Consider the following 26,196-nt stretch of genomic DNA (forward strand, 5'->3'; position numbering starts at 1 on the left):
CTGGGAGAAACAGATTTGGGGGTGGATGGCTTGTTCCCTTTGAGATTCCTTGTACACATCTAAAGTCAGCTGTGGGGCGGGGATTTGGCACTGGGCAGAAAGGACTAGCCTAGAAAGAGCAGTTTGGTTTGGGTTTGGATGCTGTTGCCAATGGAAATGGTGAAGCTACAGAAGAAAAGAGGTCTGAGAATTCCTGGGAGGTCAGGAAGAGGAGAGGGAACCTGGAAAGGGCCTGAGAAGGAAGAGTCAGTGACCGCAAGAACAAAGTATAAGGTCCTGGAAGCCAAGAGGAAAACGTGTTTCAAGGGAGGAAGGATGGTCTCAGTCAGAGATAGGTGATAAGTCAAGTGGGATGTTTGACCACTGGCAGGACATTGGGTGACCTAGACAGTGTTGGGGACAACTGCTGATTACAGTGGTTAAGAGAATGAGAGAATTAGTGGCAGTGCCACCCTCCAGGAGTTAAACTATAAGCAAAGGGAAACTAAAGATGTGGGGAAGTGGGGGGAAAAGAAATTTTGTTCCTTTTAAGATGGGAACAACAGTAGCGTGTTTGTATGCTTACAGGAATGATTCCATAAACAGGGAACAAGATGCTGCAGGAGGAATGGGAGAGAATTCTGGAGCCATTCCCTTGAGTTGGTGAAAGGACTGGTCTCTAGGGCCCAAGTGGAGAGGTTGGCCTTGGATAGGACGGTGGACATTCAACCAAAGAAATGCCAGGAAAGACACAGGATGTGGTGAAGGTGCCAGCGGGTAGGGGTTTTCCTGACTGCTCTTTTCTCAGGGAACTAGGCAGCAGGGTCCAGGTCACCAACTGAGAGTGAACCTGGGGAGGGTGATATTAGAGGTCTGAGGATGGAGAAGTGAAAGTGAAGTCAAAGTCACTCACAACTGTTTGTGACCCCATGGACTATATAGGCCTTGGAATTCTCCAGGTCAGAATACTGGAGTAGGTAGCCTTTCCCTTCTCCAGCGGGTCTTCCCAACCCAGGAAGATCTGGCGGCTTCCCAAACTGGGGTCTTCTGCATTGTGGGTGGAGAAGGTATGAAATAGTCATCTGGGGAATGAGGCGGCTGTCTACTCAATAGCATGGGGCCCCACTCAAAGCTGGGAGCCCTTACTTGGATGGGCTTCCCTGGTGGCTCAGACGGTAATGAATCCACCTGCGGTGAAGGAGACACAGGTTCAATCCCTGGATCCCTAGGAGAAGGAAATGGCAACCCACTCCTGAGAAATCCCATGGACAGAGGAGCCTGGCGGACTATAGTCCATGCTCAACAGGGGTGTTTGGTTTTCTCTAGTCTGTTTCAGCCGCAGAGGTGCAGGTACAGAGTAGGCAAAAATAATATTTATTCAGATTGGAGTTTTGCCTTTCAGTTTCTGTTTATATTAATGTGCCATTACAAATTTACAATTTGTTTTAAACCATAATTTATTTAAAAGCAAAATCACAAAAGCCCAATATTATAATTTAGTGAAAATATTCTGAATATAATGGCAGAAATGATCTTTCTTTAATAGTAACAATTTTTAATAGATCTGGCTGCAGATTAATTTAGACTTATCTCTATATGAGCCATTATCATTTTATCTACAGTTTCCATTTTAAAGAACACTTATTTTTCTTATCTTATTTAAATGGAGTATTTCAAACAGGCTAGAAATCAGCCCACTAAATACTTATTTATAAATGCACTTATTTCAGCCAGCTGGCATGGCGTGTGTCTGTGTACAAATCAGTGACTGGCCACCTTAAGAAAGAGGACCAAATTTGGCAAACCACAACTCTATGTGTTTTCTTCACTTGTATGACTTGAAACAGTATACATTTTTGATCATTTCTCTTCAAATCATTTGCATTTAGCGCTTTCAAGCACATATGAATAATTTGTTTCTTTGGTGGCACAAAGTCTTCTTTGAGAGTGTGTTAAGAATTTTGAGACTGGATCAAAACTTCTCATGAGTTGAATTTGGAAACTGAACTAAATTCTGCACTAATTTAGTACATGCAAGCTTTTGCCTTATAGAGGAGCAAGGCCAGAGTTGCTGGAGTTTGGGAGCTTACAGGTTGACAAGAGCCCAATTGGTGGTTTCACCAGGATGAGAGAGGAATGGAATTTATAAAGACCTCATTCTGTCAGGATTGTTTTAACTTTTCTGCAAACCTTCTTTGGAATTTTTATGTTTTATGCAATTTCTCTATTCTGCTCCAGTGTAGCTTCATAGTTCAGAGCATGGCCTTTATAGGCCAAAGAAATGAGTTCAGAGTCTGAAGTTTGTAATCTGTGAGCTGAGTGACTTTGGGAAAGTCACTAACCTCTCTGGCCCAGTTCCACTTGTGGAGATTGAATAGGCCAAAGGCTAAGTAGAGTGCTTAGCAATTGGTCTATGCTCAAATTATTCTAGGAATTAGTATACATACATCCATGCTTTAGTAATACAAAATAATTACTAAGTTATCCTAATAAATTAGCAGTATAAAAATAGATTTTTAAGTGGCTAACCATGGAGCTTGGACCAAAGACTTGGCCTCCTGAGTCTTGGTCCCCTAGTCCCAGAGACATGGTCCATAAATTTCAGGAAAAATAAAAGGTTATAAACCTTTTTCACAAAGAATAATTTAATACACTAGGAGAATTGCATCTTGAATTATTTAGCAATATTCTTTACCTTTAAATAGCATTAAACTTTATTAGAAGATTACCAACTTAGTTTTCTGAATCTAGTGTTTCTCCTTCCCCCACCTCCTCTCCCCCTCGCTCATATCACCGTCTTAACCATTTGCAAGTGTACAGGGCAGTACTGCGAAGTACATTCACACTGTTGTGAAACAGACCTCTAGAACTTTTTTGTCTTACAGATCTGAAAAACTCTACCCATTAAACCGTATCTTTCATTTGCTGCTCTTCACAGCCCCTGGGAACCACGATTCTACTTTTCTGTTTCTATGAATTAGGCTGCAACAGACACTTCATGGGCTTCCCTGGTAGCGCAGCTGGTAAAGAATCTGCCTGCAATGTAGGAGACCCTAGTTCGATTCCTGGGTCAGAAAGATCCCCTGGAGAAGGGATAGGCTACCCACTCTAGTATTCTTGGGCTTCCTTGCTGGCTCAGCTGGCAAAGAATCCACCTGCAATGCGGGAGACCCCAGTTCAATCCCTGGATTGGGAAGATCCCCTGGAGAAGGGAAGGGCTACCCACTCCAGTATTCTGGCCTGGAGAACTCCATGGACTGTATACTCCATGGGGTCACAAAGAGTTGGACATGACTAAGCCACTTTCACTTAACTTTCAGACACCTCATAGAAATGGAATCACACAGTATTTGTCTTTTTGTGTCTGGCTTATTTCACCTAATACAACATCCCCACAGTTCATCCATGTTGATGTAGGCAACAGGATTTCCTTTTCATAGGCTGAATAATATTCCACTTCCACTTTGCTAAAGGTCACCAGGTCAGCATATCTGTAAGAGCACAGTTTTGTCCAAACCCAGGCCAGCTCTCGAAGATACTCATTTTGAGATATTTAAGAGTCAGTTGACTATTTATTGGGGACAACAAAATTTCCTTTCCATGATCCATGTTGGCATAAACTACACAAATAAAGAAGCCATATTCTAGACCTGGAAAATGCTAGGAGCATCATTTTTTTTCTCTCCCAGAGAGGCTGGCAGAGAGTCCTCTTTTACCTTTCATATTCATCATCTGTGTTTGAAAATTTTCTCTTTAAAATGGCTTTTACTTTCAAGTTGTCATATTGGAGGGGGCTATTCACAACACCGTCAGTTTAAAAATATCTGGGTATTTTGGGAATGTAAGCTGGTGCAGTCGTTACCATATGATTCAACAATCTTATTCCTGGGCATACATACAGATAAAACTATGATTTAAAAAGATACGTGCACTCCAGTGTTCACAGCAGCACTATTCACAATAGGCAGGACGTGGAAAAACCTAAATGTCCATTGACAGATGAACGGATAAAGAAGATGGGGTACAGATACACAATGGAATACTACTCAGCCATAAAAAGGGATGCATTTGAGTCCTTTCTGATGAGGTGGATGAACCTATTATACAGAGTGATCAGATCAGATCAGATCAGATCAGTCGCTCAGTCCTGTCCGACTCTTTGCGACCCCATGAATCGTAGCACGCCAGGCCTCCCTGTCCATCACCAACTCCCAGGTGAGTCAGAAAGAGAAAGATAAATATCGTATTCTAACACACATATATGGAATCTAGAAAAATGGTTCTGAAGAATTTATTTACAGGGCTGCAATGGAGAAACAGCCATAGAGAATAGACTTATGGACATGGGGAGAGGGGAGGAGAGGGTAAGACGTACGGAAAGAGTAACATGGAAACTTATATTACCATATGTAAAATAGATAGCCAACGGGTATTTGCTATATGGCTCAGGAAACTCAAACAGGGGCTCTGTATCAACCTAGAGGGGTAGGATGGGGAGAAAGATGGGAGGGAGGTTCAAAAGGGAGGGGACATATGTATAGCTATGGCTGATTCATGTTGAGATTTGACAGAAAACAACAAAATTCTGTAAAGCAATTATCCTTCAATAAAAAAATTAAAAAAAAAAAAGGTGTGGTACAGATACAGAATGGACTACTACTCAGCCATAAAAAAGAATGAAATAATGGCATTTACAGAACCATGGATGGACCTAGAGATTATCATACTAAGTGAAGTCAGAAACACAAGGACAAATACCATATGGTATCACTTGTATATGGAATCTAAAATATGACACAAACAAACTTATCTGTGAAATAGAAACAGACTCACAGACATAGAGAACAGACTTGTAGTTGCAACAGGGTGGGCTGTGGGGAGGGGTGCATTGGAAATTTGGGATTAGCAGATTCAAACCATTATATATAGAATGGATAAAAAGGAAGACCCTACTGTATAGCACTATATTCAATATTCTGTGATAAACTGTACTGGAAAAGAATATGAAAAAGAATGTATATATGTGTATAAATGAACCACTTGTATAAAAAAGTTAATATTTTAAATCAACTATACTTCAATAAAATAAAACTTATTTTTTTAATGCATGCTTTTAAGTGGTGTTATATGTTAATTCTAAGAATGCTAACATTATTTGCTGAAACCAAAATGCTCACCCTTCATCTGTGTGCATGGAGGATTATGGATGCAGTAATTTATTTTCAAAGCTTCTGAAACTTCGTCATACAACATTTATAGAGGCAAGTTCTAATATCTTAAATATTGGATATTTAAATATTAACTGCAGTTAATTAACATTAACTGCAAAATTCCTGACCATGAAATTGTCTTCTTATGGGAGGTAGAAATTGCTTAATATTTTTGATGCATGCTACTCTTCCTTTCCTTTTTTTTTAAGATAAATCTCGATGAGTGCCTCCAGAGCCAGGTGCAGTGCCTGACACCAGTGGGTACAAGGTGGAGTAAAATATAGTCTCCTTGTTCAGGAGCTCCCTGTCAGTCAGGGAGAAACACAGAAGCAGAGGATTATAATTCAATGTTGGAAATGCGGTTACAGCCTTATGTTAGGGCATCACTTCTATCACTGAAAAAGGATTTGAAACATCTTAATGAAGATATGAAAATGACTGAAAAGAGCACTGTGAAAAGTGGCTTCCGGTTAGACTCTCTTCCTAAAGACATTTGCCTTGTAAAGATAATGAGTGCCCCAAACAGCATCACTTGCTTTGTACGTCAGCTGTGCATCACTGTTCCGTTCTACCAGTAAAATGGTAGGCTTTTAAATATTTTTCCAAATTATCATTCACAAAAATCACGCCTTCCTTGCCTTCCTTTCTTTCTCCTTTAGGCTGTTTCTTTCCTTAACACATTTCGTTGTTGAATCTCTGAAATACATTCAAATAAGTGAAAATGGAGAACTACAAATTGCTCCTATTTCTCTGATGTTCACCAGTTTAACCTATGAGTCATATGTCAACATTCTGTTTTCTTTGTCATGATTTCTAACTGTTGTGTAACTGTGGACTTAGTCACTTGATACATTGGTATCAGAAGAAAAAGATTCTGTGTTTATGTTCCATATATGCATTTATTCTTGGTGATGGAAGCTAATTAAATCTCAGAGTAGTTTTAAAATACATGACAAAAATTGCTAAGAAGAAAGAAATCTCTCTTTGCTGCTGGTTGAATAAACTCTGAGACTATGCAAGGACCCAATTTAAAATTAGTTCTAAACTAATGGTCTTATTCCCCAAGTGTGTTGTTCTTCTCAGTAAGTGAAGCCAACATTCACTTAATTGCTCCATGACAGAAATTACAAGGTCATCTGTGATTTCTCCATTGCCTTCATCCACCCAGAATAGAGTAGATTCTACCTGCTGAACCAAGCTTGGTTCAGTCCCCTGCTCTCCCTACAGCCTGGACCTCAGCTCAGATCTGCAGTCCTGCTGTGGCTTTCTGATTTATCTTCCCAACTATAGTCTCTTCTTCCTCTGCCCATTCTCTGACCTACTGTCTTTGCTGTTTCTAAGATGTAGATCATACACTTTCACTTCCCTTTCATAGGCTGAATTTAACCTGCTAAATCATGTCAAAATTTTTTCTGAAACCAGGCATGTTAGCCAAATACATGGTATGACCTCTATGAGGCATGCAGATCCCAAAGTGACAAGGCATCTGGGTTTCCTTAGATCACAAGAATAAATAATAACGGACACTTCCTGAGTATAGTATTCTGAGTACTTTGAGTCTATTAATTCCTTTTACAAAGTCAACAGTAATAATCCCTGCCATCATTTATTAGGAATCTACTTTCCATCCAGACATTAGGTGTCCATTAGCTGTCACCTTTTACCTTGCTTTTTTGGCCATGAGACATAAGGAGTCTTGGCTTCCTGGCCACAAATTGAACCCACTGCCCCCTGCAGTGGAAGTACAGTCTTAACAGAGGAACCACCAGAGAAGCCCCAGTTGTTCCCTTTTAAACCACTCTGCAGGATAAGTTCCTACCTCCGGGAAGGAGATGAAATGAGGGGAAGGATTTCTGAGAGGGTCAGGTGTTGCCCCAGGCCAGTCAGCTAGGAAGTAGTAAGGTCCAGAGCCAGCCCACACCCCACAGTCCCTGCTCCCTGCCCACCCTCGGCACTGGGCACCGCACCACTTACACGCTTGTAGTGGTGCCGCATCAAGGAAGGTGATGGAGAGGGAAATTAAAACACTGTGACCAAGACAGGCCGGCTGTTTTGACTTAGGACCTGTGGGGAACAAACCTGGCGCTGAACTGACTTCACCAAATCCCTCACTTAAGGTGTGACTGTTTTGGTTTTGGGCTTGTGTCTGGTTACGGCAGGCTCAGAAGTCCTGGACCTTTGGTGGTCATAGAATGTTAGCCTCCAGGATGAAACTGTCTCTTGCAGAGCGTGATTAACCACAGACAAAATTTTAGGAGGAAGTAGGCTAAGAAAAATCTGCAAATCTTGCCTGTCGTCTGCGGAGGCTGTCAAACAAAACTAGATGAGGAGCTTATCATGTCTTTAAGTGGGAACCCCCCCAGATGCTTTGTCTGAGTAAAATCTCTCGGTGGATGCCTTAAGAACAAGTGGTATATCCTTCATGGCAGGGGACCAGCTCACCACCCTGAGGTAAGTGTTTTACCTTGGCGCTGTGTCTGCTGACGAGGAACGCATACTTACAGGTTCAGGCAAGGACGAGTTCCTTATTGTCATGTCCAGTCATGGCTTAGTCCCGGAGGAGGAAGGAAGAGAGGTCAGGGGGCATACCACACTGTCACTCGTGCTAAGAGGAGAAGAAGGCAGTGGGGAGCTCCTCTTGGCCACTTGCCGATCTGCTGGGTCATCCTCCTCCTATCAGGAGAGAGACGGCACTTCCGTCAGCGGGCTTGGGTGGGGGCAGCCACCTCAGCCAGCTGGAGAGCATGGCCCTGTGGCCTCGGGCTGCTGGGGAGCTGGCTCGGGCTTCCTCTTTCGTGGAGCTACTTCATAGAGTCCTGACGCTTTTCTGCGCTCCGGGTTGAGCCCGGCGGCTGGCTCCCCACTTCATCTCAACCAATCTCACCCACTTCCTCAGACCAACGCTAGGATTTCCTAATCATTTCTTTTACATTTGGGGACAAAGATCTAAACTAATTGAGCCCTCAGTCTCTCACTTTCCGCTTTAAGTCCTTTCTCTTGGTGTTTGGACCATAAGAGACCATTTAGGACCTGAAAAGATTTTTCCCTGAAGGTTCTCAGCCAGAGACCACCAGGGTCACCTTGGTCTACACCTTCTCATCATGAGCTCTGGGTTCTCTGTTTGCTGGCATCCCATTTAAAGTCCTTGCCGACCTGAGCCGGGAGACATTTTGTCCAGATGCCATGAAGTTGGCTCCAGTTCTTCTGGATGAATCTATCAAAGTCCCTGGGCATTAGGACAGACATCTAGTTACAGGGAAGCAGACACTGCTAAGCTAGCACTCAAATCTGTTTTTTCACTTTCTTTTTCAACATACCAGGTCCTTTAAAAAACTAGGATTTTAAAAGTAATTAATATAGGGTGCACAACATGAAAATACAGTTTTGCCTTGTCTCCAGGAGGCTAAAGGAATGACCAAGGAGAGAAGATATAGAGTAAAACACCCTAGGCCTTATGCCAACTGTTGATCATATTATGGCTCACATTTACTAAGACCTGTTTCTGTTCCTCTTCCTGTCTGTGCCCTCCTCTCTGATCTCCCTTTCCTTCATTTTCATAAAAAAAAACTATTGTCTAGGGAAACTTCCCTGGTGGTCCAGGGTTAAGACTTCACACTTCTACTTCAGCGGGGTATGAGTTTGATCCCTGGTCACGGACCCAAGGTCTGTATGCCACACAGTGTGCCCCTCCCCCCAAAACGCTATTGGCTAAATGAATTGCTTACTACAACAATCTATGCTGTGCTGTGCTAAGTCACAGTCAGTCGTATCTGACTCTGCAATCCTATAGACTGCAGCCAGCCATGCTCTTCTGTCCATAGGATTCTCCAGGCAAGAATACTGGAGTGGGTTGCCATGCCCTCCTCCAGGGGAATCTTCCTGACCCAGGGATCGAACCTGTATCTCTTAACCTCTCCTGCATTGGTAGGCGGGTTCTTTACCACTAGTGCCATGTGGGAAGCCCATAACCATCTACATCTAACCTCGATTACAAGGAAGGTAAAATGATTAGGGAGGTAACTGAACTAGGGTATCCAGATTCAATATACAGTATTTACAGCTAAATTAGGAGGAAATGTTATGGCTTGACTGTGGAAATCAGCTTATTTGTAGACAATGAGGCAAGTAAATGAGGAAGAGAATTAGAGCCATCGGAGCCTTTACCTTTAAAAGTGTGACCTGCCTGTCCCAGCAGGCTCTGGGGGATTAAGGAAACTAGGCAGCAAGTAAGGACAGGGGCTGATCCAGAGCCTGCTACATACTCCAGGAGCACAGCTATGCTTGTGCCACTCCAGTGGCTATAGGGATTAGATGTGAGATGGAAGAGGATGAAAGAGCAGGGTCTATTCTTTGTATGGACACCCACTTTGCATACTAAACATGTAGGAATAGTCTTTGTTTCCTCGAAAAATTGTACAGCCAGCCCTCTCATTTCATGTGTTCCATCTATATCCATGGATTCAACCAACTAAGAATAGAAAATATTATTAAAAAAAAAAAGAAGAAATTCCTGAAAGTTCCAAAAAGTAAAACTTGAATGGCCCACGTGCTGGCAGATATTTATATAGCATTTACACTGTATTAGGTATTATAAATAATTCAGAGCATTTAAAGTATATAAGAGGATGGGCATAGGTTATATGCAAATACTATGCCATTTTATATGATGGGCTTGGTATCTTCTGGGGGTCTTGAAATCAAGCCCCTGTGGATACCAAGTGATGACTATACTGTACTAAAAAAAAAAAAAAATGATTGACCCTCTTAGATCTCTTATTTGCTACTTCTGATAAATACATGCTGCTACTGCTGCTACTGCTAAGTCGCTTCAGTCGTGTCCGACTCTGTGCGACCCCATAGATGGCAGCTGACCAGGCTCCGCCGTCCCTGGGATTCTCCAGGCAAGAACACTGGAGTGGGTTGCCATTTCCTTCTCCAATGCATGAAAGTGAAAAGTCAAAGTGAAATCGCTCAGTCATATCCAACTCTTAGCGACCCCATGGACTGCAGCCAACCAGACTCCTCCATCCATGGGATTTTCCAGGCAAGAGTATTGGAGTGGGGTGCCATTGCCTTCTCCTTTGATAAATACATAGGCTCACAGAAGTACCCCTCTACCATAAGGAAAAACAGAAGTGAAAGTATAATGGCAAAATAAAAACTTAATACGTAGCCTCAGTGTTGGAGACGTTAGGGAATAGTGGGGATTGTGGAAAACTGGAGAACACATGTATCATCTAAAAAGGCATAAGCCGCTCTGCTCTAGCAGATTGCTTCATGAGAGAAGAGGGCTCTAGTATCCTTTTTTTTTTTTTTTTTTTTAACTTCTGTCTAGATAATGAGGGAGTCAAATTTGAGAAAATATAGAATCAGATCAAACAGGAGCGGTAGGTAGAAGACACAGGAACAGTGAGGACTGCAGGAGCTGTAAAAGGGCCAAAGAGAGAAAATTTTGGAAATATTCTTGTCTTAGAAACAGACACTTTACTTTTCCTTCCAGCTGTAGTAGATACCAGTGACAGTTTCCCATGCAACATCCAGTCTGGCATAGCCTGATAACTCATGTACTTTTGCAGTGCAGCATAATTTCTTGATAGGCAAATTCTTGCACCATTTCAGAGTCCTTCCAACCCAAGAATGGAAGGTGAGATGGTGCTACTGGGTAGCAATTCCCTGTCATGACAAATTTTAACCCTTCTGTTGAGTTTAGAGTTCTTAATGGATTCTCATTTCTTTGTCGTTGTAGTTCACAGAAATCAAATTCTCAAAGTCTGACTGCCACATAAGAATTTTCTACATGTTTTTATTTTATCTGTGGTGCTTAAAATATATATAAATATATAAAATTAGATATTTATAACACCAATATGCTGATATTATAGTTGATCTAAACGGATTTTATTTATTTATTTTTTTTTTTGGATTTTCATATTTCTTCACAGTTGGGTACAACTCAGTGACCTGTTTTCAGGTAGAGGGTCAAGTTTACTCAAAGATGAACTTAAAAACATCTGTTTTCTTTGTTAAAGAATAATAATGGTGATAAAATACTGTTATGTGCTTGTGCTCAGTTGTATCCAGCTGTTTGCAACCCCATGGACTGTAGCCCACCAGGCTCCTCTGTCCATGGGATTCTCCAGGCAAGAATACTGGAATGGGTTGCCATCTTCCCGACCCAGAGATTGAACCTGCATCTTCTGTGTCTCCTGCATTTCAGGCGGATTCTTTACCCCTGAGCCACTGGGAAAGCCCTAATAAAATGCTGTTAGGGCAGTATTAATAACCATACTATCTAGGACTTTAAAAAGCCTTCCAAGTAACTTCAAACAAATCTATACTTTGATTTTAAGAACACTGGGGAAGTAGAATTTAAGCGAATAGCTGTGCCTTTTAATCCACGTCTCATGGGCCCTTTACTGCTTAACTGTCCTTATTTATTTATTTTTTTTCTACCTACTCTCTAACAAGCTGAACTGAGATGAAGTAGAGTTATTGGTCTGACACAGCAGGGGAAAGCTATAGGCATGTTGTTTCCTGAAATCAACAAGGCATTTGGCAACACCTATCATTGTAGCATTGTATATAAGAGGGAGAAATATGTATGAACTAGATGATAGCACATTTTAGTGCATTCACACTCATCTACATTCAACATATCATGCAAAAGTGATTTAGAAAATAGTGAGTGGGAAACCATTATGGACTAGGCAGAGCTCTAGGTCCTACAAGGATAGGAGTGAATATGAATTTTTTTGTAGAGGATACTGAGAAGCAAACAGAGGTTTTAAAGAAGAAATACACACACACACACACACACACACACACACACACACAAACACTATATGTATAAACATATATAATTAAAAAAGAGATAACTCTAGACTTGAGTAGCGAATAGACTTCATCCTCAGTGGATACTGCAACATAAAAATAATTGTGAAATGTCATAGGTGAAAAATGTTACATTACATAATAATATATAAAAATATATTAATAGGCTATTAAGTATAGAGTTCTCATATACACTCCTCCCATCCCCAAAGATTCCCCTATTATTAAATTCTGCATCAGTGTGGTACATTTGCTATAACCGATGAACCAATACTGATATAATACTGATATATTATTTTAACTAAAGAAAGAAAAAAAGAAAGTGAAGTCGCTCAGTCATGTCCAACTCTTTGTGACCCCACAGACTGTAGCCCAACAGGCTCCTCCATCCATGGGATTTACTAGGCAAAAGTACTGGAGTGGGTTGCCATTTCCTTCTCCAGGGGATCTTCCCAACCCAGGGATCAAACCCAGGTCTTCCACACTGCAGGTAGACAAGTTACCATCTGAGCTACCAGGGAATTTTGACTAAAGTCATTGTTTTACATTAGGGTTCACTCTGTGTTGTATACTCTGGGTTTCAGTTCAGTTCAGTCACTCAGTCGTGTCTGACTCTTTGCGACCCCATGAATCACAGCATACCAGGCCTCCCTGTTCACATCCGAGTGAACTCCCGGAGTTCACTCAAACTCACGTCCATTGAGTCGGTGATGCCATCCAGCCATCTCATCCTCTGTCATCCCCTTCTCCTCCTGCCCTCAATCCCTCCCAGCATCAGAGTCTTTTCCAGTGAGTCAACTCTTCTCATGAGGTGGCCAAAATACTGTAGTTTCAGCTTTAGCATCATTCCTTCCAAAGAACACCCAGGGCTGATCTGCTTTAGAATGGACTGGTTGGATCTCCTTGCAGTCCAAGGGACTCTCAAGAGTCTTCTCCAACACCACAGTTCAAAAGCATCAATTCTTCGTCGCTCAGCTTTCTTCACAGTCCAACTCTCACATCCATACATGACTACTGGAAAAACCATAGCCTTGACTAGACGGACCTTTGTTGGCAAAGTAATGTCTCTGCTTTTGAATATGCTATCTAGGCTGGTCGTAACTTTTCTTCCGAGGAGTAAGCGTCTTTTAATATCGTGGCTGCAGTCACCATCTGCAGTGATTTTGGAGCCCCCAAAAATAAAGTCTGACACTGTTTCCACTGTTTCCCCATCTATTTCCCATGAAGTGATGGGACCGGATGCCATGATCTTCGTTTTCTGAATGTTGAGCTTTAAGCCAACTTTTTCACTCTCCTCTTTCACTTTCATCAAGATGCTTTTGAGTTCCTCTTCACTTTGTGCCATAAGGGTGGTGTCATCTGCATATCTGAGGTTATTGATATTTCTCCCAGCAATCTTGATTCCAGCTTGTGCTTCTTCCAGCCCAGCGTTTCTCATGATGTACTCTGCATAGAAGTTAAATAAGCAGGGTGACAATATACAGCCTTGAAGTACTCCTTTTCCTATTTGGGTTTGGACAAATGTTTATTTGCATCCGTCATGTTTCATGGTGTTATGTATTATCATGTGTCTTCATATCATGTATGCACCATTACAGTATCATATGGAATAGTTCCACTGTCCTAAAAATTCTCTCTGCTGTACCTAGAGCACATCCTCCTCTCCCCCAGAAGCCTTAGCAATCACTAGTTTTTTATTAGCTTTATAATTTGCATCTTCCGGAATGCCATATGTTAATAGTTGTAGTCATTCAGTAGGTGGTCTTTTCTAATTATTAGGCTTCTTTCACTTAGCAATAGACATTTAAGGTTCATCCATGTCTTTATGGTTTGATAGTTCATTTTATTTTATCACTGAATATTATTCCATTTTATAAATGTACCACAGTTTGTTTATCCATCCACCTACTAATGGACATCTTGGTTGCTTCGAAGTTCTGGAAATTATGACAGAGCTGTTATAAACATTCAAATCAGGTTTTTGTGTGGCCATAATTTTCAACTCATTTGGGTAAATACCAGGGAATATAAATAATGGATTGTGTGGTAAGACTAAAAGTACAGCTTTGTAAAAAACTTGCAAACTAGCTCTGAAATGGTTGGACCATTTTGCATTCCCACCCAACAATGAAAGTTCCTATAGTTCAAGATCCTCTCCAGCATTTGGTATTGTCATTACTTTGGATTTTGGCCATTCTAATAGGTGTCTCATTTTTGTGTTAGTTGTCATTCCCTAATGACATATGATATTCCCTGGTGACTCAGACAGTAAAGAGTCTGCCTGCAATGCGGGAGACCTGGGTTTGATCCCTCAGTCAGGAAGATCCCCTGGAGAAGAAAATGGCAACCCACTCCAGTATTCTTGCCTGGAGAATCCCATGGACTGAGGAGCCTTGCAGGCTACAGGGTTGTAAAGAGTCAGACACGACTGAGCGACTTCACTTGCACTTTCAATGACATATGATGTTGAGGATCTTTTCATATACTTTTTGCCATCTATAGCTTTTTTCTTAAGGTGTTAGATCTTTTGCCCATTTTTAAAGTTAGGTTGTTTGTTTTCTTATTGTTGAGTTTTGAGAATTATTTCTACCCTTTAGATACAAGTTCTTAATCAGATACAGGTTTTGTAAATATTTTCTATGACATATCTTTTTAATTTCTATGACATGGCTTTTTTAATTTCTATGACATGTCTTTCTATTTTCTATGACATCTTTTTAATCATTTACGAGTGTCTTTTGAAGAGCATACATTCCCTGCCCCCCATAAGTTTTTAATGGTAGTAAGTCTCAGTTAATTTTTCTTTCATGGATTGCATTTTTGGTGCTCAATCTAGAAACTCATTGTCAAGCATAAGATCACCTAGATTTCCTCCTTGGCTTATGACCCATTTTGAGTTAATTTTTTAAAAAGGTATGAAGTGAAGTGAAGTGAAGTCGCTCAGTTGTGTCCGACTCTTTGCGACCCCATGGGCTGTAGCCTACCAGCGTCCTCCCATGGGATTTTCCAGGCAAGAGTACTAGAGTGGGTTGCCATTTCCTCTTCTAGAGGATCTTCCCCACCCAGGGATCAAACCCAGGTCTCCCGCATTGTAGGAAGACACTTAACCGTCTGAGCCACCAGGGAAGTCCTAAAAAAGGTGTGAGGTCTGCATCAATTCCTTCTTTTTCCTTTTTCCTGTGGATGTCCAGTTTTTCCAGTGCCATTTGTTGTAAAGCTTATCCATTGTTCATTGAATTGCCTTAGCTCCTTTGTCAAAGATAAGTTGATTAGATTTGTGAGGGTATTTCTGAGCTATTTATTTCATGCCATTGATATATTTTTGCCAATTCCACATCACTGTAGGTAGAGTAAGAATTAAATTTAGATAGTGGCAGTCCTCAAGATTTGTTCTTCTTCAGTATTGTGTTGGGTATTCTGGGACTTACGGTTCTCCAAATGAACTTTGGAATCAATTTGTCACTAGCCACAAAATAACTTGCTGGTATTTTTATTAGTATTGAGTTACACCTATAGATCAAATTGTAAAGAACAGATATATTGACAACATTCACTCTTGTATCCATGGAATATGTCTCTATTTATATAGATCTTTTATTTCCTTCAAGAATTTTGTAATTTTCATCAGGCGGATCTTGTATTTATTTTTAAAAACTTTTCCTTAAGAATTTCTTTTTTTCCCCTTTCTTTTGTAAATGGTGCTAATGTGAATGGTGTTTGTTTTACATTTCAAATCCAATCATTCTGAATGGGTTTTGGATTTTTTTCAAATATGTTTTCTACATTTATAGATATAATCATAAAAAAAAAAACCTTTAGCCTGTTGATGTGATGAATTCCATTGATTTTCAAATGTTGAATGAGCCTCATGTACCTGGGATAAATCCTACTTCATCGTGGTGTGTATCATTTTATACATCGTTGGATTTGATTTGCTAATATTTTGTTGAGAATTTTCACATCTGTGCTTATGAGATACATTGTTTTCTTTAATGTTTTTGTGTGGTTTTGCTATTAGGATAATGCTGGACTCAAAGAATGAGTTAGGAGGTATTCCCTCTGCTTCTTTTTCTGGAAGAGGTTGTAGAAAATTGGTATCATTTCTTCCTTAAATGTATGGTAGAATTCACCAGCGAATCCACCTGGGCCTGGTAGTTTCTCTTTTTGAATATCATTCATTACTAATTCAATTTCCTCAATCAGTTCAGTTCAGTTGCTCAGTCGTGTCCGACTCTTTGCGACTCCATGAACTGCAGCACCCTAGGCCTCCCTGTCCATCACCAACTCCTGGAGTTTACCCAAACTCATGTCCATTGAGTCAGTGATACCATCCAACCATCTCATCCTCTGTTGTCCCCTTCTCCTCCTGCCCCCAATCCCTCCCAGCATCAGAGTCTTTTCAAATGAATCAGCTCTTCGCATCAGATGGCCAAAGTATTGGAGCTTCAGCTTCAACATCAGTCCTTCCAATGAACACCCAGGACTGATCTCCTTTAGGATGGACTGGTTGGATCTCCTTGCAGTCCAAGGGACTCTCAAGAGTCTTCACCACCACCACAGTTCAAAAGCATTAATTCTTCAGTGCTCAGCTTTCTTTATAGTCCAGCTCTCACATCCACATATGACTATTGGAAAAACCATAGCCTTGACTAGACAGACCTTTGTTGGCACAGTAATGTCTCTGCTTTTTAATATGCTGTCTGCTGCTGCTGCTAAGTCGCTTCAGTCGTGTCCGACTCTGTGCGACCCCAGAGACGGCAGCCCACCAGGCTCCCCGGTACCCGGGATTCTCCAGGCAGGAACGCTGGAGTGGGTTGCCATTTCCTTCTCCAATGCATGAAAGTGAAAAGTGAAAGTGAAGTCGCTCAGTCGTATCAGACTCTAGCGACCCCATGCACTGCAGCCTACCAGGCTCCTCCGTCCAAGGGATTTTCTAGGCAAAAGTACTGGAGTGGGGTGCCATTGCCTTCTAGGTTGGTCATATTTCCTCAATAGATATAGGCTTTTCAGATTGTCTGTTTCTCCTAGGTATGAGTTTTCATAGATTGTGTCTTTCAAAGAAATGGTCCATTTCATCCAAGTTATTGTATTTTTTTGGGCATAGAGTTGTTAATAATATTCCTTTATTGTTCTTTTAATGTTCATGGAATCAGTAGTGATTGCCCTTCTTTCATTTCTGGTATTAACAGCTTGTATCTTTCCTTTGATTGCATATCATTCTATTTTAATGTGTAATTTTTATTATAAGTGAAAGCAGATACGTTTTCACAGAGCCAGTTTTGGGGGTTGTTTTTGCTTTTTTTTGTTGTACCACGTGGTTGTGGGATTTTAATTCTTCAACCAGGGATTGAACCCATGCCCCCTGCAAGTGGAAGTGTGGAGTCTTAACTGCTGGACTGCCAAGGAAGTTCCCATACAGCCAGCTTTATTTGTTTTATAAACTGTACAATTTATGTACTTTGCTTGTTTTTCTATTTTATCCAAGGCTATGATATATGAAATGTTTACCTTATGCTCTCTCATTCATGTTGCAAATTTTTTTTATCCCAGCTTGTTATTTTTCTCTTAATTTTATGTTCATATATTTTCATGCATAAGCTTTAGACAGTCTTTCAGCACTTTTTAAATTGTTTCTTTGTTATCACTGTCATGCTAAGTAATACCTAACATTCACTAAGTATTTTCTATGCATCAGGCGTTATATATTTACCTATATTATCTATGTTAAACCTCAAAGGATCCTTGTGGTAGGTACTCTTACCTCCATTTTATGGAAGAAGAGTCTGAGGCACAAAACAGTGAGTATGTCATTTCAGGTGAGCAGAGCCAGGATAGGAAGCTAGGCACTCTAATACCAGATGTGTGTTGTGTGTGTGTGTGTGTATGTGCTCAGTCATGTCTGACTCTTTGTGACCCCATGGACTGCAGTCTGCCAGACTCCTCTGTCCGTGAGATTTCCGAGGCAAGAATACTGAGTGGGTTGCCATTTCCCTCTCCAGGGGATCTTCCTGACTTAGGGATTGAACTCGAATCTCCTGCATTGGCAGGTGGATTCTTTACCACAGAGTCATCTGGGAAGCCCCTAATACCAGATACTCAGCTCCTAAGCTTTACTGCTTCCCAGAGAAGTGCTGCCAGTTGAAGATGGTATGATTTATCTATATTTTTAATGGTATACATATTTAAAAAAATAACACTCATAACCACTCTACCTTAAAAATGTCAAGATTTCCCAATTTTATAACATAGAGCTATATGTCACAGCTCTTGAAAATTTAAAAGAATTCATTTATTTTGGAACTGGAATTGATACATTATATACTTCAATCTTGTGGGAAATTGGACTGATAGAATATTGGAAGATGTGAGATAAATTGAGACAAATAAAACAAGCAATTTTTAAAAAAGACAATTACTATAGGAAAAAAGCAAATGATTAAAAAAAAACAACAATGGTCAGAGTTAAGTTGTGAATGCTATTTGCATGGACATAATAAAGTGAAAAATGAATATTTAACTACACAATAAAAGTGAATGAAAGGTGAGGAAGTGGGAAATCAGAGATCTAGTTTTGGGGAGATGCTATTTCCAATTGAATTTAGAAGAACAATCAGAGGAGGAAGAATGGCCTTACAGTCAGTAATATTTTGATGGGGCTGAAGATAAACGTAATGAATATGGAGAGAGATTATTTCACTTTCTCATAATCTCCATTTTCTCCCTTGAGATATAGTGAAAAGAAAGTGAAAGTTGCTCAGTCGTGTCTGACTCTTTGTGACCCCATGAACTATACAGTCTATGGAATTCTCTAGGCCAGAATACTGGAGTGGGTAGCCTTTCCCTTCTCCAGGGGATCTTTCCAACCCAGGATCAAACCCAGGTCTCCCACATTGCAGGTGGATTCTTTACCAGCTGAGCCACAAGGGAAGCCCAAGAATACTGGAGTGGGTAGCCTATCTCTTCTCCAATGGATCTTCCCAACCCAGGAATCGAACTGGGGTCTTCCTGCATTGCAGGTGGATTCTTTACCAACTGAGCTATAAGGGAAGCCCCCTTCAGACATAGCTCTATTTCAAAAAGATTTTTAAAAGTTTTTTTTTTCCTTTCATTCAAGAATACATCTTCACTTGACAAGTTAAATACATAATGCTAATAAATGATTCACAATACTCAAATGAAGACAATAACTTTAAATGGAATTACAAAACAGAATAAATGCACAATGTTATTTTTGAAGAGAACAATTTCATATACTATCAAGTTTTGCCACATCGTACCTTTCCCTGTCTCATTAAAACTCTGGCCATATGTCACTGCTTTCCCATCTAAGGAACATCCGATCTTTTAATAGCACATTGAACTTCTACCAGAGTGACCTTTCTTTTTGGCAGGTCATCTGACAATATTAACTAGAGTACTTTGTTCCCAGAAGAGCAGGAAACCTTAATATTCAGAGAAGCTTTATGGTTGAAATGATCTGAGCAGACTGCCAAAATGACTGACTTCCTTTGCTCTGAAGAAGTTTCTCTTGTGTTTGTAATAAGTAGATATCAAAGGGACATTTATGGGTCTAAGCAAGTTCCAGTACTTGTAAAGAGGGTGACCCCTGAGATGAGGCAGGCAGTTGTGAGAGAGATCTGTTTCAGGGGCGTAGGAGGAAGTTTTCTGAAGGATGCTGGCAGCAAAGGGCCAGCAGCCAGGACTACAGGGAGGTCTTAACATGACCAAGTATCCCTATCTGTGACAGAGCACAGTCAGAGCATATCAGAAGCATGTGATAGTCAATGTCAAGGTAGGAAGGCAGGAAACCAGGAATGCAGTTTAGAGTAATCTGGGCCACAGCCCCAGAAAAACTGAGCAATGAAATGAGTTAAAAAAACAACTCAGGAAAGCAAGTGCAGTGATCAGAACTGGGTCTCCAATAGCAGACTCTGAAATAGAGTGGTAAATGAAATCAATAAACAAGGGTAGAATCTTGGAAACTATCCAGTTGCCTCATATGATTTATAGGACTAGAGAAGTGTGCTGATCCTCATACCAAAATTTATGTTACAAGGTGAAAACACAATTCTAACTTCCCAGTGAACCATGATTTAAGCTACACAAGGCTGAGTGCAGGGAAGTATGTCTTTGTCTCTAAGGGAGATTATAACAAATGCTTGCAATTTAGAAAAGTCACCCATAATTTTTAATATTTTTTGTTTTTGGAGGTAAGCCAAAATTCCATATCTATAGTATCCATTGCAGTAATCTAGATGAATGAAGGAGGTGACAATGGAGGGAATGGGGATAAAGTGATGGACTGAACAGTTACAGGACGGGAGTAGGGGATAGGCAAGGATCACATAAGCAGGGAAATGCCGTACAGAATGGATCCTTGGTGTTAAAAGATAGACTGAGGCATATTAAAATTTCTTTGAGCAAAAATCAGAATGGAGCAGCACCAGGCCAGAAGCAGTTGAGACCAACTGGGGTTCCAGAAAAGACTTTAGAGAAAGAAGGCGGAAGCAAAGCAATAAATTAGTGGTTGGTTGTCCTTAGGTCTTGATTTCAAAACCACAAGGCATTTATAGGCTTTGATTTGAGTTTGCTTACATAGGCTACCACTGGCATTGGTGTCATCTGTCTTAATGGTTTCTCTGTAGAGTTAATTTAACACTGGTTTCTGGATTGTCTCAGACAACTGAGTGAACAAGGATGCCAGCACAGAGTAGGGACAATCTGATGCTTGGAGTCAAAACCTGACCAGTTCTGTGTGAACTTGTGCCAATTACTTAACCTCTCTCAGTCTTTATCTGTAAAAACAAGAACAATTCTACTTACAAAGTTGTTGTGAGAACTAAATGAGAGATCATACCATTAACTTGACACATATATTGAGTGTCATATTACTTGCCAAATCCTGAATTCAAAGTCCGTGTGCTGGGGGAGACATGCAAAAGCAGTCAACCCATTACAAAGGGGCAAGTGATAAGTGCTAAAATATCAGTGTCCACAGAATGTTCAAGGAGCCCAGAATCAGGCACTCTGCATACAGATGTGGGGAGAGGGGATTGGGTATTTGAGTGAGGCCTGAATGAATATATTTCAATCAAAATGCATTTCCCTTGTGACCTTGAACAAATTAATTGCCTCAGTTTCCTCATTAGAGATAATAATAGTAACTATCCCAAGGAGTGATTATGAGGGCTAAGTGAACTAATCCCTGAAGAATGCTCACTACAGGGCCTTGAAGTCGCTCAGTTGTGTCCGACTCTTTGCGACCCCATGGACTATAGCCTACCAGGCTCCTCTGACCATGGGATTTTCCAGGCAATAGTACTGGAGTGGATTGCCATTTCCTTCTCCAGGGGATCTTCCCAACCCAGAGATCGAACCCGGGTCTCCTGCATTGTAGACAGATGCTTTACCATCTGAGCCACCAGGCCTGGTACACAGCAAATACTTCATCAGTGTTGGCTGTTTTTATTAACATTATGACTATGGAGAACTCTGGGAGTCAGCATCTCTGATGAACTCAATGATATATCAAGGTCACAGCTAGTTAACAGCAGAGACTAGACTAGAGATCAGGTCACAGTTTTATGCTCAAAATAGAAGTAGAGTTCTAGACTCATCCATCCTGCTTTTTCTCCTGGAGATTCTAAAGAGAGTGCGGTAACATGGAGACTTTGGCAACTGTTACCAAAGGGAAGTTCTGGATGAAATCATGTAACACTTGGATAAGCTCATATATAGAAGGATTGTCCACGTTGACAGGCAATCAGTCTGCAGTACATATAAATTCACTTTTTCTTGTACTAGACATCTTTGGTTTTGCTTTTGTTTTCTTTTTTCCCAGTCTACATATTTTTCTTATTTCAACCTTCTAACCTCATTCTCTGAAGCCTGTTTGATTTTCAAATCAAAGGAAAATTAAAGCAAGAAGAATAGGTTCTACTTGTAATCAACATCCATTTACTGTCTATTGTGGTTCAGAAGCTCTTTGCCAGGACTATGGAAAGAGGCAAAGGATAGAAGATAGCTTCCATCTTTGAGACAGTTATCACTTTAAGTAAACCAGATCTACAGGCAATGATAAAACAATAATTCTAGAATAACATATAGATATTCCATGGTCATATGGGGTAGGTTGGAGACAAAGTCAATTGGTGTTGTATTAGGCAGGAGCTAATGAGGATGTATGGAGAAAAAAGAATCACGTCTTTGGCCAGTGCTGTGCTGGGAATTCTGTATAGACGATGTATATAGACGATTCTGAGCCAGCCCTAAAAGTGGTAAAAAGATCGGCAAAGAGAAAGGCAGGCAGTGGTTTTCATTAGGATCACCTGGTACGGACAGACAACCCTGCACCCAGCCCCCACCCTCAGAGATTCTGCTCCCTTCTTCCCTGGGCAGGGAGCTCAGGTCTCCACACTTCATGAAAGTTCCCAGGTGGTTCTACGTGCAACCAAGGCTGAGAATCTCTGCACTGAGGCAACGACTGCTGCTGCTGCTGCTAAGTCGCTTCAGTCGTGTCCGACTCTGTGCGACCCCATAGACGGCAGCCCACCAGGCTCCCCGTCCCTGGAATTCTCCAGACAAAAACACTGGAGTGGGTTGCCATTTCCTTCTCCAATGCATGAAAGTGAAAAGTGAAAGTGAAGTTGCTCAGTCGTGTCCAACTCTTAGCAACCCCATGGACTGGAGCCTACCAGGCTCCTCCATCCATGGGATTTGCCAGGTAAGAGTGCTGGAGTGGGGTGCCATTGCCTTCTCCGGAGGCAAAGACTAGATGTCTGAATAGAGAGCTAACGCCTATGAAAGTGTTTTCTAAATCATACAATACTGTGGGAATAGCCTCATCATTGTTTTTCTGTGTGGAGTTTATACTGAGAGTTCCTCAAATGACATTGAACTAGTGTACTTCAAGTGTGTTGCTTGTACACTTCAAACAGGATTAGGAGCATAGTGTATTGAAGCAGGCATGTGGGTTTGTGGGGAGGAGGGGGAGGGTGACCAAAAGAAGTGCCAGGCTAGGGCTGGAGGAACTGACTCACAAGGTTGCTTTTGTGGATTCCAGGTCTACAGCAGCAGAAAGTTATGCCCAGGGCTTGCCAGACATCTCCAGAGCTTTCTGTTTGGAAATTTCAAGGAGGCTTATTTTGTCGTGGAGCTAGTTGCTGTGAAAATGCCAAGCTGGAGAGGAACAAAAGATGGGATTCAAGAGATTGACTCAGTCCATGGTCATTAAGTGTTTGCTGAAATGAAGACAAAATGTGGGATGACAATGTAGCACTAAGAAAAAGAGATGGTCTCGCAAATTAGATTAGCCTATTTGGAATTTGATGCTAGAGGCAGCAGAAAGCCAGCATGTAGCCTTGAACAGTGTTTAAGGACCTGTAAACTACTGAAAATTGAAGAAATAAATGTGTCCGAGTCTATTCATCCCTTAAGAGGACTTTAAAGAAGAGTATTTTCATCATGAGAAAAGTGGTCACTCTAATGGTTTATTTAGGCAAGACTATGGACTCTTGTTTTCTGAACAGGGTTGCACCTTCTGGTTAGGCAGGCTGCTCATGGCACAAGACCTGGTCTTAACAATAGAGTTGGTCCTGAGATTGGTCTGTCCTGAGCCACTAGGGCTGCATCTGCCTTTTCTCAGTTCGCACAAAGGCACCCCACGGAGAAGTGTCAGCCCATCTCTAAAAGTCTGAAGACAGCATCTCCTCTTCTACTCAGGCAGCCTCGTAAGGTGGCTTCCTGACACAGGTAGAAAGCCCATGATGTGAAAAATAAAGTGGAAGAAGAGGAGAAGAACAGTCAAAATGTAAGAAATGAAAAAGAACAGTAGAGTGAGGTCCTAAGATAAGTGGAGGCTCTCCATAACATCTTTTGTGAGTAGACTCAGGGACAAAGTTCACCGTGACCTATTAAATGGCAGAAATGAAAACGGACAAAATGCCACATGGAGGCATTTTGCAATAAGAAGCAACAGGAATCTGGGGCCTAAAATGCAGCAAGTATTTACCCAGGCCTAGACAAAGTCCATTTTACTGGCAGGAAGTCTCTTTTTAGGGAGAACATGTAATATGAGTATGTTTCCAAAGTTCCTCTGCACTTCTTTTCACTTTCACCCCAAATCCCTTCCTCCCCAGCCCACTTCAGCACCACAGTGGGACAGGGTGTCCACTGCTTATGTTCCACATGTAAGTTTGGATGCTGGGTTTCCATATGATGTTCACATCTGCAACACTCTACCACTCTCACCTCTAACTGCTAACTCTTCTGGTACACAGTTAGAAAAGGAAGTCCTTAACACAGTTTGGTCTTGAAATTACCTAAGAAATATCTCAAGTTCCTTTCCATTTCTAAAGAAAGCAGAATTTGCATACTAGAAATGGAGCTCACAATACCTAAGCAAAGAATTCCATCAAGATAAATCAGGTTAGTTCAAAGGATATTTGCCTTATAGGTCACAGTATATCCCATGCTTTGCCATAGACCAAGAGGACCTGTGGTCACCGCACTGGATTCTGACCCCTACGAGGCTTTTGCATGGAACATCACTGATTCTTAGAATTCCAGCTGAGGAATTTATAACATGATCTGTTTTCCTTGGGATTAGCCTTTAAAAATTTATTTATTCAGCCAACATTTAATACATTCCCCAACTGTGTTAGATGCTGGGAACACAAAATTCACTAACGAATGGCTACTGCTTCCAAAATCCTTATTTAGTAAGGGGAGACAGACATTTAATTTAATAAATGCCACAAAATGCTCTGGTGCTGTGAAAGATGTTATGTCTGGGAAAGAGAGGGGACACAAAGGGTGAGGAGAAACCTGTGGAAATAAAGTGTCTATGGGTCAAAGAGCTTGATGCAGATAGCAGGAAGAAAGATGCAGGTAGATCCAGTTGACCAACTGAAGTCCTATCCTTGGAGAAGGTGGGATGAAGCATAGGTCCAGGTAGAAGAGGTGGCAGATGGGGCCAGTGGAAGTGAAACCAAAAAGCCACGGTCTTTACAAAACTTGACCTCCACAGGATGAATCTATAATTCCCAGATATGCCTGCAAAGAAGCCAATTCAACGTTTAAGAGGAATTCCAGAATGCCTAGAGTTGGGGGTTGCTTGGGAGATGGAATGCTCAGAAAACTACCGGCCCCTATCACCTCTGGTCCTCCGAACTGAATCCCTGAGCATGTTTAGTCTCTGTCTTAGCTGTGAAAAAATAGACTTTAAGGCACTGATTTTTAAACATTTTACTGTTTAAGGCTGGATTTAACTCTTTAAGCCTGCCATTGAATGAAGATGAAAAATACATCTCATCTCTATACAATGCTGCCGACAGTTAAAATAACATCCCTAGTTCTCTCTTTCTCCTTTACTCTCTCCCTTTTTGTAACTGGGTTAATAATTCCCTTGGATTAGGGAGAGGAGATTTTCATTAGTACCTGATCATTTCACCTGTCTTTTCTTCCTGAGATTTCCAGTTCCTTGACACTTGATTTTCTTTAAAATTTCCATCCCTCTCTTAGTTTTTCATATGCTCCCATGGTCTGTCTCTGTGAACGCTAACCTTCATTTTTCTAACTTCTTACCTGGAACCTTCTACCTGGATCCCTTACCTAAATTTTCCTTCTTTTCATCCATCATTTCTTTCTTATTGAAATAGAGTTGAAATACAATATTATGTTAATTTCAGGATACAATATAGTGATTCATTTAAATACATTATAGATGATAGCCAAAATAAGTCTAGTAACCATCTGCTCCCATAAAACACTATTACAGTACCACTGACGATATTCCCTGTGCCATATAGTACATCCCTATGACTTATTTATTTTATAACTAGAAGTTTGTACCTCTTAATTCCCTTCATCTGTTTAGTCCCCCTCCCCTCTGGCAACCATCATTTTTTTACGATTCTGTTTTGGTTCTGTTTTTGAGAGTCCACATATGAATGAAATCATATGGTGACTGTCTTTGAGTTATTTCACTTGGCATAATATCCTTTAGATTTATCCATGATGTTGCAATTGGCAAAATTTCATTCTTTTTTATGGGTGAGTAATCTTCCTGTGTGTGTGTGTGGTGTGTGTGTGTGACACCTTCTTTATCCATTCCTCTGTGGATGGACATTTAGGTTGCTTCCATATCTCAGCTATTGTAAATAATACTGCAGTGAAC

General features: G+C 41.0%; 1 protein-coding gene and 1 long non-coding RNA gene across 20 annotated transcripts in view; one reads left to right on the plus strand and one right to left on the minus strand.

Annotated features, from left to right (window-relative positions):
• The window catches only part of PCED1B (PC-esterase domain containing 1B), a 208,748-nt gene that overhangs the window by 69,926 nt on the left and 112,626 nt on the right, over window positions 1–26,196 (minus strand). For 16 of the 19 annotated variants that reach the window (XR_011566582.1, XR_011566584.1, XR_011566585.1 and 13 more), the window contains one exon: window positions 7,692–7,862. The exons of 2 other annotated variants lie outside the window; for them this stretch is intronic. The gene's annotated coding sequence lies outside the window, so the exon portion shown is untranslated. Of the gene's footprint in view, window positions 1–1,125; window positions 1,168–7,691; window positions 7,863–26,196 lie in introns of all 19 variants that reach the window. One more of the 19 variants, XM_070789224.1, reaches the window with a different exon arrangement.
• The window catches only part of LOC139183106 (uncharacterized), a 43,160-nt gene continuing 24,343 nt past the window's right edge, over window positions 7,380–26,196 (plus strand). The window contains exon 1 of the long non-coding RNA XR_011566588.1: window positions 7,380–7,640. This is a non-coding gene — a long non-coding RNA (uncharacterized lncRNA). The remainder of the gene's footprint in view (window positions 7,641–26,196) is intronic.

The sequence above is a fragment of the Bos indicus genome, chromosome 5 (assembly GCF_029378745.1).
Source record: "Bos indicus isolate NIAB-ARS_2022 breed Sahiwal x Tharparkar chromosome 5, NIAB-ARS_B.indTharparkar_mat_pri_1.0, whole genome shotgun sequence".
Taxonomy (NCBI): domain Eukaryota; kingdom Metazoa; phylum Chordata; class Mammalia; order Artiodactyla; family Bovidae; genus Bos; species Bos indicus.